This window comes from Siniperca chuatsi, linkage group LG7 (genome assembly GCF_020085105.1).
Source record: "Siniperca chuatsi isolate FFG_IHB_CAS linkage group LG7, ASM2008510v1, whole genome shotgun sequence".
NCBI lineage: Eukaryota > Metazoa > Chordata > Actinopteri > Centrarchiformes > Sinipercidae > Siniperca > Siniperca chuatsi.
Window position 1 is genome coordinate 25,486,377 of NC_058048.1, and position 13,878 is coordinate 25,500,254.

Here is a 13,878-nt window from a genome sequence, read left to right on the forward strand (position 1 = left end):
ATTTTATTCTATTTTACAAAATAGACTTAAAGGTCCAGTGTGCAACATTTAGGAGGAGCTATTGGCAGAAATGGAATATAATATTTATAGGTATGTTTTCATTAGTGTATAATCGCCTAAAATAAGAATTGTTGTGTTTTCATTACCTTAGAATAAGCCGTTTTATCTACATAGGGAGTGGGTCCCCTTCCATAGAGGCTGCCATGTTGCACCGCCATGTTTCTACAGTAGTTTTCACGAGTTTTGCAGCCACTGTAGTTTCTCCTACACGCTTGGAATGGGAGGGTGCGGCGAGCGGTACTCAAATGGTTCCAAAGGGAAATTTCACCGCTAGATGCCACTAAATCATACATACTGGATCTTTAAATATCTGAAAAAATATGATTATAGCAGCCATGGCTATCATAACCAAAAAGCAATGGTAGTAACAGGCTTATGCTGTACAGAAAGTAAAAGCTATAAAGTCAAGAGTCTGTGTGGTGAATAGCAAAAATGCTTGCGAATTCAGGCCCCATTTGATTACTGTCAGTGTATTTAAAATATGTCCTGCAGTAAGGGAAAGAGATGACTTCACAGCTGTTAACAGTGTGTACAATCAGTGTAAGTAGTGTTGATCTGCACAGGTAACGATTTCATTTTCACAGGACATAAACTGATAGCAACAGCTGAGACTGACAGCAGGATTTATATCTTGACACTGATATGTACATCATTCTGTATCAGCTTCCCTTGAAATGGAACAGACGGATATGTGTCTGCAGCTGTTGAAAATCCACAAGAGGTGGATAGTACTCTTTTTCAAAGGCAGTATATTTTATAGTTCACATCTTTATGACACATGAGATGAAGCAATAGGGGTCTCATGGACAGATGAGACATTGATATGTAGAAATGAAAATGCTGGGTCCCTTTGTCTTGCCACTAATGGAACTGACAGCCAATCAGTCAGTAATGTCCCTCTTCCTTGTCTAAATAATAGTCTCAATGTAATGATGAAACTAATGTAATGTCGTAAGGTATTTATTTAGCCTCTTGTCTCATATTGTTACTGCGTGTCTGTTAATGAGAATTGGCTGTGCTTGAATCTCATCAGGTACAAGGTATTTGCATCAAATACAGTGGGGGAAAAGGGACTTAAAACTTTTTAAGAGGTAAAAACAGGTTTTCTGTCTGTCTTAACAGTGTCACTATGTATGCAATAATATAAGTAATTGTTTCATGCTCAATGAAGGTGTCACATGTAATTTAGAACCAATAAATAATTACTATATTTAAGAAATCTCGAAAACTACAGAAAACAATTAAAACAGACCAACAATGAGAAAATCAGCTTCGTGTCCTTACGATTTTACATTGTTTGCCACCAGGTCAGATTTCACAGAAAATCTGCTGGATGGGATTGCACCTGTTAATGTTTAGCACATGAGGTCTTGATATATAGTGTCAGATGTTTCGGTGAGAGGATGAGCCTTTTGTGCCTTTTTATTCTTGTGCTTTTTCTACTTTTCCTCTGCACATATCTAATGAGTAACGTCTCAACTCTGAATTAGGAACGTCTCAACGTCTCAACTCTGAATTAGGAACACATACAAAATTAGCTTTCTCTTTATTATATGTATGTATTATCCAAAATGTGTGCAAGTCAGTGTTTGTTTACCATATAGCTTATTTACATTATTTTTTGAAAACCTAATGAAAAAACTGCATTGGACTCTGCGTAGAGCCAACAACCAAAGATTGAGCGAAAATGACCCCAACAAGAAGCAACAGGGTTTATGGGAAATATGGTCTTAATTCTAAGAAAATAGCACTGATTAGCGCTGAGAAACATTCCAACTTAATAAGACACGGATTATCAGTTGTTTTCTCCTTGGCAATTATAGCAAGGTCCCACAATCCATTTCACAATAGTGTACGTGTCTTGGTATTCTTGGTAGGGTATTTTAGAGCAGGAGTGCACATCTGAGTCACGTATTGCTTCAGTCATGTCAACGAATATAAATATGTAAGATTTATAACCAGTGTCACTGGATCAGCTCCTTCACTTGGTTAATGCTAATGTATTAGGTTTTTTTTTTTACTATCCTTGATATCAGTGAAACATTATTCTTTATTAAATCATTCTAAGAGCACAAATAATTAAGAAGGGGAATATGGAGAATTTTGAGTTCCAACTCAAAAAAACTGATTTTCCATCTGTTTTTTTCTGTTTGCTTTTACTAAGAACATTAAAGCTACTCATAATGATTAATATTAACAATAGAGATTGAGAAACTGCACTTATTCAAGTAGTCCTCTGCATTTGCTAAAAGCACATTGCATTAAGCAGTATCTCCTGCTTTTTAAAACAGGTTCTTGTACAGGGGAGAGCACTTCTCTCCACTGGCTATATTAAATGAACAGACTTTTGGTGGTTGTGCAAAATAATGAGTGCTTTAAGGCAGGAATATTTTATCATGCACTAGAAGACTTCTCTGTGTTAGATAAACTGTCTTTCTATCAGTCTTGGTCAGGGTCCTGTCAGAGTGCATTTTTAGTTTTACCAAACTGTCTGTTGGGGATCGTCTGGCTTTGACATTGTCTTTGTTCTGTGGACTGCTATATCAAATAGAGCAGGGGGTTGACTAATGCAACTCCCTGATAGGTGAGCATTTTAACCTCAGCACAATAAAGTGAGGCATCACAATTCAAAGGGCCGCTCTACGGTCTGTACACAGTAATCTGTTCAGTAATGCGTCACTGTCACCCACATTCTCTGTGCCATCACATTTTTGTCTTGTCGTAAATACTTCAATCACAACATGTCTCCCCTCGAGGAATAGCACTTTCTTGAACCAAAGTGGAGGCCAGGGCAGTTTGACATTCCAGCCAACAGCTCATCCATCAGATTGAGCAATAATGGCACCTTCTGTGTCCTTTATTAAGAACAGTTTTCATAAGACACAGAGGACTTGACTTTGTGTGTATCAAAAGGGTCTGCGCCGCATGACATGTTCCATGTGTGTCTGTAAAATCAATGTCAAATAAAGGACAGTTTCAAAATGTGCAGCTACTGCTGACCAAAGAATGTATATTAAGATGGACATAGCAAGGTAAGACGTCACCCATTGGTTTGAAGCCCACAGTTGCGGCTCACAGTCAGCGCTATCTTTTCCGTCTGGAGTCAGGACCTTCCAAATGTGAGTGTGCAGCGTTTCCTTTCATGCTCTGGAAACACGCCTCGCTACCTCTGAACGAATGCAAAGGCTAACTTGCTGAAAACACCGTTCAACAGCCTGCCTGCTAGCTCCCCAACTACAGCTAGCTCCTTCTCTCCATAACATCACACCACAGAGTGCAGGTAATGTTAATAGTTAATTTTACTGCAGACTGCAGTAATGTCAGTGAAAGGGCTTTTAACAATATCTAATGAATTTAACACAACTTTTGTGGGAACTTTTGGTTTTTAGCCAATACACTAAAGCTAATTATCTGTTAATTCTATTTTGTGTTACTGCATGTACTTGCCGAAATACTTAAAAAATTGTATTATTGTATTCTTCTGTAAAATGTTATATGATTTACTTTCATGTTTAACCCATTAAGACCAGAGGCAACATTTGCCTGTATATCCCTTTAAGACCGGATGCAACGTGAGCATGTTTTAGGGGTTAAAGGCCTAATGTATAGGTGGATCAAAGACTTTTTATATGGAAGATCGATTCAGGTAAAAATAGGGAAGTGTTATTCAGGATTTTTTTTTGTTGAAAATGGAACTCCTCAAGGGATTATATTGAGTCCTGTGTTATTTTCTATTATGATAAATTATGTTTTTCTGAATTTGGAGAATGGGATGGGATTGGAAAAGAGGTAGGAATTTGGAATTTAGTGTGAAGAAAATACAGGAGGCTATTGCTAAAATAGAAGAATGGTCATTTAAGTGGGGATTTAAGTTCTCAGTAGACAAAACAAAGACAATGTCCTTTACATGAAAAAGAAATTGCAGTAATTTAAAATTAAAATTATATAATCAAGAATTGGAGAGAGTGAAATAATTTAAATTTCTAGGGTTGTGGTTTGATGAAAGAATCACATGGGCAGTACATATTCAGAAGGTAACTGACAAGTGTAAAAAAGTATTAAATGTAATGAGATATCTGGTGGGAAGTGAATGGGAGATCAGCATTGAAGCGTTTGGATCTGCAGCAAGTACATCTCTCAGAAAGTTAGACAATATTCAATATCAGGCTTTAAGACTATGTTCAGGTGCCATCAGAATAACCCCAACATCAGCATTACAAGTGGAAATGGGAGAAATGCCACTGGAATTAAGGAGAATACAGCTATCTTTAAACTAATGGGTTAATTTAAAAGGACATAATGAAGATCATCCAACACTAGATGCACTAAAACTCTGTTGGGAAAAGGAGAGGAGTGAAACAAAAAGTTTTGGATGGACAATTGAGCAGAAAACAAAAGAACTAAGAATAACTGAAGTAAACATTAGTCCAACAGTACCACTCCCAGTAATACATCCTTGGATATTCCATGACCCTATATAGATCTCACATTGCTTGGCAAAAAAGATAAGGAGCTTATTTTACCTCCACAGATAATACAGACATATATAGAACACAGCTAACAAAATTGGTATTTCATTCATAGTTCCAGATTTCAACACTAAAATTGGCAAACAAATCAGTGATGGAGTACCGGTGTATACAGGGGAGATGCTGGCAATTTTGTTAGCATTGCAATGGGTTGAAGATGTGAGACCTTTGAGAGCAGTAATATGCTCTGATTCCAGCTCATCATTAATCAGCTTGAAACACGGCCATTCAGACAGCAGACCAGATGTCTTAATAGAGATACAGCAAACTCTAATTCAAATGATGCGGCTAAATATGACATTTGTATGGATACCAGCACATATAGGAATCAAAGGAAATGAAATAGCTGACAAGTGTGCAAAAGAAGCCACAAAAACGAATCACATTGACATTACTGTAGCCCTTAGTAAAATGAAAATGAAAATCACAGTTAAGGATACGTTAAAAGAAAGGTGGCAGAAGCAGTGGGAAGAAGAGAGAACAGGAAGGTGCTTATACAACATTCAAAGAAAAGTAGGTGTGATGAGGAAAACGGGGAGAACCAGGAAAGAGGAAACAATAATGTCCTGGCTACGTTTCGGGCACACAGGATTAAACAGCACATTATGTAAAATAGGAAAACATATTACAGGAAGATGTGCATTCTGTGATCAAGAAGAAACTTTAGAACATGTTGTGATTTACTGTCCAAAATATGATGCTGAGAGAAGAGAAGTGACACTGAACCTTAAAGAAATAAAGATGAAGTTTGATTTATAAAGAAGTTCTAGAGAGAAGTGTTATCTATTGTTGTTTCATTATCTTAGGAGAACAGATTTGATAAAGAGAATATAACTATGGTGTGTTTATTTAATTTTGAATTTTTTAAATTGTTTTTTCTCAGTTAATTTTCTTGTTTTTAATCATTAGTGAATGTATAGTCAGAGTCCCGATCCACACTCCATTCCAGTTGGTGGCGGTAATGCGCTATAACGTTGGTTGCCAACCGCCATAAAACTTTACGAAGAAGAAGACGAAGAAGACGAAGAAGAAGAAGAGTGCGTTTTAGAAGATGTCGTCGTTTCAAGTCACGTGACTGATGAACTGCATCGTGATTCGTTGAAATACACACGTGGAAAGCGAAATGCATTATTGGATTTGTATTTATTTGGGGGGGGTAGAGGCAAGGTGTGGAGGCAAAAAAGTTTCCAAAACTGCGTTTCAGACAGTGACAATGGCTGATGACCTGAGCGAGGGGAGCGACACTGATGCCGAGTACAGCAGTTACTTTGCGGACGAAAACAACAATGAATTAGAAGATTCAGACCCAGATTATGATGTGACTGCTAGCAAAGGCTCAGTGGGTGGGAGATATGTTTGAGGAGGAGGAGGATTTCAGATGCCAGATTTCAGGATGCCTGACGATGCAACGCCTTTACAGGTGTTTCCCAAAATTTTCACCGAGGAGCTGTGTTTGCGACTTGTGACTGAGACAAATTCATATGCAGAACAAAGCAGGAGCGAAACTCCGTCCAGCAGTAAGTGGACACCTGTTACGAAGAAAGAAATGAAAACCTCCACTTCACATTCATGTGTGATGATGATGGATAATAATAATAGTAATATTAATGATAACAAATTATGACAAGCAAAAATGTGTCATATGCTTTCATCCAAAGCAGTAGGTTGATTGCATAAACTGTGTATACTTTGAACAAACTGTGATATAGTTATTGACAACATTGTTTTATTGAAAGCAGTGACTGTATATAACGCAAGTTATGTTCTAACACAGCCACTTTGCTTTTTACACTGCCACTTTTTTTTGTTTGTTGTTAATGAACATTAGGCCAAAAGCAATAATTTCCAATGAAAGCCAAAGATTAAACTCTCAAATGGTTTTCATTTCATGTTTCTAACTGCTACAGAGGCTGAGAATTGAAGGTTATAGTTTTAGTTAAAATTCTGTCAAGTTTTTCAGAAAACCCTCAGGTTTTAGGAGGTTGTTTTCAAACAATGCCTTAGGTTTTAGAATGTTTTTTTAGAGGGCGCCTTAGGTCTTAATGGGTTAATAAAGTAATTGGAATTACATGTGCGCTCTTAATTTCAAAATTGAGTCGAGGATCTATAACCAATAGTTTCTCTTGATATGCATAGCTGATAATGTGTTAACAAGTTACAATATAAGTGCAATATTTACACTATAATTTCTAAAAGTATCTCTTAGAAGCCTCTAATTTTTCCTCACTTCAGGTCTCTGTAGTGATGAATCCATTTAAATTAGCTCAACTTATCTGCCAGACACAAGACTGTTTAACAGCTTACATGTATTATGAAATTCCACATTGGCTTGAATGTAACTTAAAATAACTTGGACCCTTGAATCATCACTGCTCTGTGGTTCAACTTTAATATAAAAGGTTCTGCTTGACAGCATCAATGCATTATCATTCGGCTCTCGTGTCAGAGCAGTGCGCTACAGATGAATGGCTTTACATACGCCAAAAGGTCATCTCCTCTTTGAAAGGGTAGGATAGCACTAGGAAAAACTGCACTTTCAAAAAAGGACAAATACAATTATTTGCATAGCCACGTAACCAATATAGGACAAACTCTTTGTCGACCCGAAGTTGTCAAGATGAGGAATGCATACAGTATTAATCAAGTGAAGAGTAACGTCATGTTTTTTTTATTATATCAGCACAATCAGCTGTCCTGGCCTCATTAGTGCAAAACAAAGACGTTGCCCCCACGTCACTGCTCAATTCAGGAAACATAAAACTGAAACGATGAAACGAGGAGGAGAGACTAGATAGTGACAGTGAGTACTGTGTCAGAAGAAGAAGAGAAGCATTTGAGTCTCAGTGTGCTTCAGCGGGGTAACCTCCAAACAAAAAGGGAGAGATAAATCTCAGATTGAACATGTGACTCATTGGCGTAGTAGCTCTGCCATTAGATCACAGCATGAAATATGTCTAGCCACACTCACTGATTTGTTTCTGCCTTGCATTATGCTAAATAGTCAAAACCAATCAGTGCACCACATGTATGGTCATGCCTGCTGTTGTCATGGAAATCATTTCAGAGTGAATGGAATGAAACAATTAAAATATAGTCACTAAACTTAATTTACCTGCTGAGCTTGTAAGATCATAGAGAAAAGCTACTGTAGCTTGAAATAAGTCCTACTTGTTTTTTCACTAAATGAGGATTCTTTCTGTCTTGATGCTTTTATGCCTCCCAATTTTTTGCGCCTGCTGTCCTTGGCCATCATATCCCTTTAGTCTTTCATTTGGAAGAGTGGTCAGATTAAAGGCTAGAGGTCACCTAAAGTAAGAGACTAATAGTGAATGGGCAAAATTCCTTTACCTCAAATGACCTTTTTAATAAGATTTTGAGCTATAAAAGGTATTTTTGTTTGTGCTATGACTACACTCTTATGTAAACTCTACCTGTTTTCTCAGCATTGATGGTGTGAGGACGTTGTCATGAGTTTATTTTGTCTACAAAGCCTCACCTTTTAAAAATTGGTACGTTCATGAAGTTTACCCTCACATCCTGATAAGTTAAATAAGTGTTTTTCCAGTTTATTACAATAACATTAAGTGATCCATTCCATTGCAAACCTGATAATTAATCCACATAAATAATAGAGCCTATCCCCAGGCCAATAATACATTTCCTCATCCACACTTGATAATCATGCATAGTCACAACTTTAGGGCCCATTTTTCCTCCCCCACAGCAGTTAAGTCACTTTTCATTTCCTTCTGGGATTAAGTGGTAGGCAGCTTTATTTACATTAAATATTCTGGACCACTGCACCATGGCCTCCATAACACACATTTTCCGTCTGTACATGCTTTTGGTCTTTACTGGGTAAACAAGAAAGACTTTGACTTCCCTTGTGGCCTTTACGAGCAGATGAAAAAATGAAGTTAATTAAAGCAAGTAATCAGTACTTTCTGTTTGGAAAATGATTTATTGTTTGCTTGTTTACACGCTTCAGGGAGTCCTTTCTTCAAAAGGGTAGAGTTCTATATCTACAGAGACATCAGAGCTAAAATGTAAGGAGGGGGAATAAGCTCTTGTATTTAATGCTTGTTTTTTCCCCTCTTGTTTTGTCCATTAAATCTATTGTGGTGATTTAATCTAGTGCGGGTGACAAAAAATATTCACCTTTCATCATATATTTTCTATTGTCAACTAATTTATATTAATATATAATTTCATCTTAATGGTAAGGGCAATCCATTAATTGTTTTATATATGCAGTTGTCAAATTCCTATGCATTATACACAAAATCATTAACTGGTTTAAGGATAGTTTAAAAGTTTGAAGGAAATGCAGCAGATGATCTTAGTAGTGTTTCTTTGGACAAAATATGATTAAAGAGGTTCCCCATGCTCTGTTAATATCCTCTTCGACTGATAGCTTGCACAGCAGACAGCAGCTTAGTAAGGCAAATCCTCTTATTTTTTTGTGAATTGCTTGCTCTAGAATTGATAACCAGCATTAAAATTCATTAGACTCCTAACAATGTGAAAATTTGCATAAATTAGTTGTTTTCTTTTCATTTATGTTTGACCAGCAGCGCCTGTTGGAATGCAGAAGCACAACAGAAAACATTTGCATTTGCAATTTAGTATGCATCGCACAATCTGCTGTAGGCTAACTGTTCATAGCTATAATGACTGAAAAGCTGTACAAAAGGGCCATAATATGCGAGGCATATTTCATTCGTTAAAGGTAAGACAATAGGGTATGTGTGTACATTTGTGTATTGGTGCGTGTGGGGTGGTGATGACAGGTCATTCTCAGTATTTGAAGATGAAAAATTAGCTTCTACAGTCTGTTGCAATTCTTGCTAACAGTTGTGTAAATTTAACAGTGAAGCATACAGGCAAGTCAATGAAAGTAAAAGCACAAAATTCCATCCTAATTCCAGTGAATCTATAACTGAAACTATAAAGCTCTGTCCCACCTCTATTCATTTTGAGTGTGGGTTTGGTGTTGATGGACACTGCTGTTCCACAACTGGGTGCACAACAGAAATGAAGGAGCTACTTAGGGTAGGAGAGGAGTGGCAAAATTGTGGATGATGAGTTGTGCAATAGTTTGGAAAAACAAAACAAAGTAATAAATCATTGCAAAAACTGTTTTGCTTACTATTTAGATTTTTAAATTTGAAATCAGCAGCCGTGTTCAAAGTAACAAATTGATGGCACATGCCTTGTATCATTTCCTGTTAGTACAAAACAGTGAATTCTACCAGGGGAGCTTGGCCCTTCACACAGCTGGTTAAAATTTTACACCAGTCTTTGACTCAGCCCTGCACCCATGGATGTAAAAACTAGATATGCATCAAATCAGCTGAAAAGGTTGCTGTGACCTTGTCCTCCTTCAGATCTGGTTCATTCTATTATACTGATGTTAATATTAATCTTGTGCTGATATTAAGATTAGATAAGATATTAATCCTCTAATAACAGTAATACATCCCTCCATATGTTCCATCTCAACAGCCTTATTCCAACCTAAAAGCTGCATTATAACATACACTATTATGAGTGGTACATAACTGTGCTTATATTTAGACAGCTGTTTTGAGACAGCAAATCTTTACAAATTATTTTTTGACAATATCCCAGGGATCATTTGATATTGCTTACGAATCATACTTGAATACCTACCATCCTTTCCCTGTCTTCATATACAAAACCGAAATGAAAAGGAGTTGTTTAACTTTTGTTCTATTGATCATTGTAATATCTTGAGTGGTCAATCCGCCATTTTTTAAATTATTCCATAAAGGTCCTTTTGTTGTCATAAAGTTCATTTTCATCAGGCATAAGTGAAGGGAAAGGTGAAACAGGCAGCACCGTCACACTTTTATGGAATGACTAAATACCGACTCTTACACTTTTAATAGAGGAATATACCAGTATATACTTTTACGTTTAGTTCTGCTCACCAAAGGTGCTAATGATCATTCATCCACTTTAGAAAGTCCTCATTTGATCTCGCATTTTTCATCATTGCAGTGTGAAAAATGCTCCCTCTGACAAACGGATTTCAAGATATTAAGTGTAATTTATTCATTTAAAGGCCCTAGCTAAAAATACATGATATTCAGGCCACATTCCTCTAACCTCTAGGCATCTGTGAGGGCAGTTTAGTGACCTCTGTCTGTATCAACATCATCTTATCTATCGTCTGTTATGGCTTCTCTTGTCCTTTTAAATACTGGTGAAACATTTTGTGAAGATACAAAGGCATGGCATGGCAGTTACATGACATGGGCCTTAGACAGCCAGGCCACGAGGATGTTTTTCTTTTCTTTGAGCAGCAGGGAGGCTGGGAGCAGTGAAATTATGTTCTCTGCTTCTCAACACTGACAGATTACTGGCACATACTGTAATTCAGTGGAGAGATGCTAGTATAAAAATAGCTTGTGACATGTTATGATAAATTAAGTTCTGTAATGTTGAATCCCTTGTTTGCTCCCACATTTAATCGTGTCTGTTAAATATATTAATGAAACACAGCCACTTTACAGTCAATTTTCTTAATTTTCAGTTCTATTATATAAAATAACCTGCAGCATAAAGATAGCCTAATACATGACTGGTGTTATTATAGTGTCTCAGCTTGTTTACTTAAAGTGCATCAAATGATTGACACGGTTTAATCCATGCATGCTTAACCATCTCAAACACGCCCACTTCTGCTGGCAGGAGCTTCTAAGCAAAGCTCTCACACGAGAATTGAAAATGCATATGTAATAAAAATAGTTTTGGACATCATCGTTTCTGTAAACAATGAGCGTGAACATCTTGTTTGCCTCTGTGCTTTTTGTTTATGTATCAATTCCCACAGAGATAACTTGGCAAATAAATTTAACTTCATTATCTTATTAATAAAGTCATGTTTTCATTCTTACCCTACAGTACATATGGACCAAAATTGATGAGAGTGCTTCTCATTCCTTTGGTTAATGGCACTTCAGCACTAATTGAAACAAGTAGTAGTACTGTTCACTTTGGCCGAGGCTGTTAATGTTATTTGAGTGGAGCAGAGTGAAGGACACACAATCTTTGTGATTAGCTTTCATTATTCTAAAAGCTGAACTAGCGTGTACCAAATCTTACGTAAATGCTGTGTTGAACTACTCACTCAGAGTAATTTTTTAATGTTAGGCAAATGGCTCTGTAATTTTTCATTCTGTTAATTCTTCATTCTTTATTTACGAAACACTCAGTCTCCTGCAAATATTTATTTGCTTTTATCGTTCACAGTTTACAGATTCGACTGATGGACTTCTTTAGAGTTCATTACAATGACAGCAACGGTCCATTTTACTGACTGCTCTTCTTTACATATCGTATGTATTTTAAAAGCAATCAAGACTCTTAATGTAATGTAAGACCTTATTTCTGCACCATATAAAGCTTTTTATTGTTTCTTTTGTTTGGTCAGTCTTATTTTTAAATTTCATATGTGGGCTGGAGCTAGCGTAGCATACTTGGACATGGGGTGTCAAAAAACAGTCAAATTTAACTTTACAGTGTGCAATTTTCTATATCTGTTTGTTTTGCAGATATAGTTTTCTTGAAAGAAGGCTTGCTGACAGCCCCTGCTTGCCACATGTCATGTAGTCAAGATTTCCTCCTTTTTCATTGGCTACCGTTAGACGCAGTATGCAATGTAAATTCATTGCAACAGCATCTTGAGGTCGTTTGAGCAGCTGCTTATGTAAAGCGCAAAGGACCCTGCTGATGCAATAAGTATTTACTGAAGCACACAACCACTAACCAAATTTGCTCTCTGCTGGAAATGCAATATGTAACAGTTGTCATTTCCAATTACTCAGACTGAGTAGGTGGCAGGTGATTGACCCTGTAAACATATTTTGTGCCTGAAGATGTGTGAAACCAGCCAAAAACAATGATAATGGACAGTCTGTAGTGGTCTGCCTCTGTCTCCAATGCTTCTTCTGCATTGGAATGATCTGTGCTTGTGTGGCACATAGTTGTTGCTTGTTCTCAACTGATCCTACTAGAATGGGCGATATTTTTCTTAGTTAAATGTTTCATTGTGGGAAATTGTAGCCAATCTTAAGTCTGAAATGCAGGGAATCCCTTGTAAACCCAAAGTAATATGAGGACTAAGAGTAATAATATTAGTAAGTGTGACAATGTTTAGCAGACCTTATTAACATATGGGAAGGATGAATCAGGGTACCAAAAACAGTTTATGTCGTTGGCAATGATACATTATAAACAGAGTATGTCTGTTCTGGCAGTGAATCACTAGGTTTTGTTTTTGGGCTTTTAGAAATGAGAAAAGGCTGTTTTTTTCATGTTGTAGCCTACAGAGTGCATTACTGCAGATCTAACCATCTAATAAAGCCTGCTTCAAGGAATTAGATTCTAATAAAAAATGATGATTTGATATCAAATAATGGTGGCCTAATTGGATCATGGGATATTTCAGTAGTATTGCACAGGGAATCAAACACTCCATATCCCTCAAAAACATTGATCTGTAAAGGAATGACACAAAACTAGAAATTGATGGCTGTAATTTACTGAAATAATCTGCTGTTGAATGTGATATTTTTAGTCAGTATACTGGAAGGGTCAGACGTCTGGTTGGTTAATTTTTTTAGCATCAGCTGAAAACTGTTTCTCAATTCAGGAGAAAGAGGGGTCATTCATGTTAAGTACAGTTGCTCAGATCATATTTCGAATAATGTTTTGTGTATTGATCTTTATAGAGGGCAACTTTACAGCAGGCAATATCCAATTATGTTTGCCTCTTTGGATCCTCCTTTTGTTTCTCCTCTCATATTGTTAGACAAGTTTGTCCAGGCATATACTGTTTATAGATGACTATATATGTACATGCCAGACAATGCTGGGGGTGCTGGTGAGCCCAATTTAGTGTCCTTTCTTTCCTAGAGTATTCATGAAATATTACATTTAAAATTAAATTAAAAAGCATATGATATATACAATAATCTTACCCATCCTGATGGTGAAATACATATGCAGGTGCTGCTGTAATCTTCTGCATCAGATTTGGTGCATCAAATAATAATTTCGTCCTGTGTGCTCAGACCTGAGCCCTCCTTATAGATAATTTATTAATTCAAGTGCTTTGGCATCATCTAAGAGTTGTGTCTGTGTGCACACAAGTAAACGAATGCATTCTCAGATACTATTGGCTTTCACACTGTGAAGTTTCCTAATGGCTATCAGGAAACTTGCTGTTCTAATTGATTTGGATCAATTACAGCTGACTCCT

At 36.8% G+C, this 13,878-nt stretch overlaps 1 protein-coding gene across 1 annotated transcript in view; it reads left to right on the forward strand.

Moving 5' to 3' along the window:
* The first annotated feature begins 5,768 nt into the window (after positions 1 to 5,768).
* Positions 5,769 to 13,878, forward strand: part of tenm4 (teneurin transmembrane protein 4) — a 192,332-nt gene continuing 184,222 nt past the window's right edge. The window contains exon 1 of the mRNA XM_044203214.1: positions 5,769 to 6,106. The gene's annotated coding sequence lies outside the window, so the exon portion shown is untranslated. The remainder of the gene's footprint in view (positions 6,107 to 13,878) is intronic.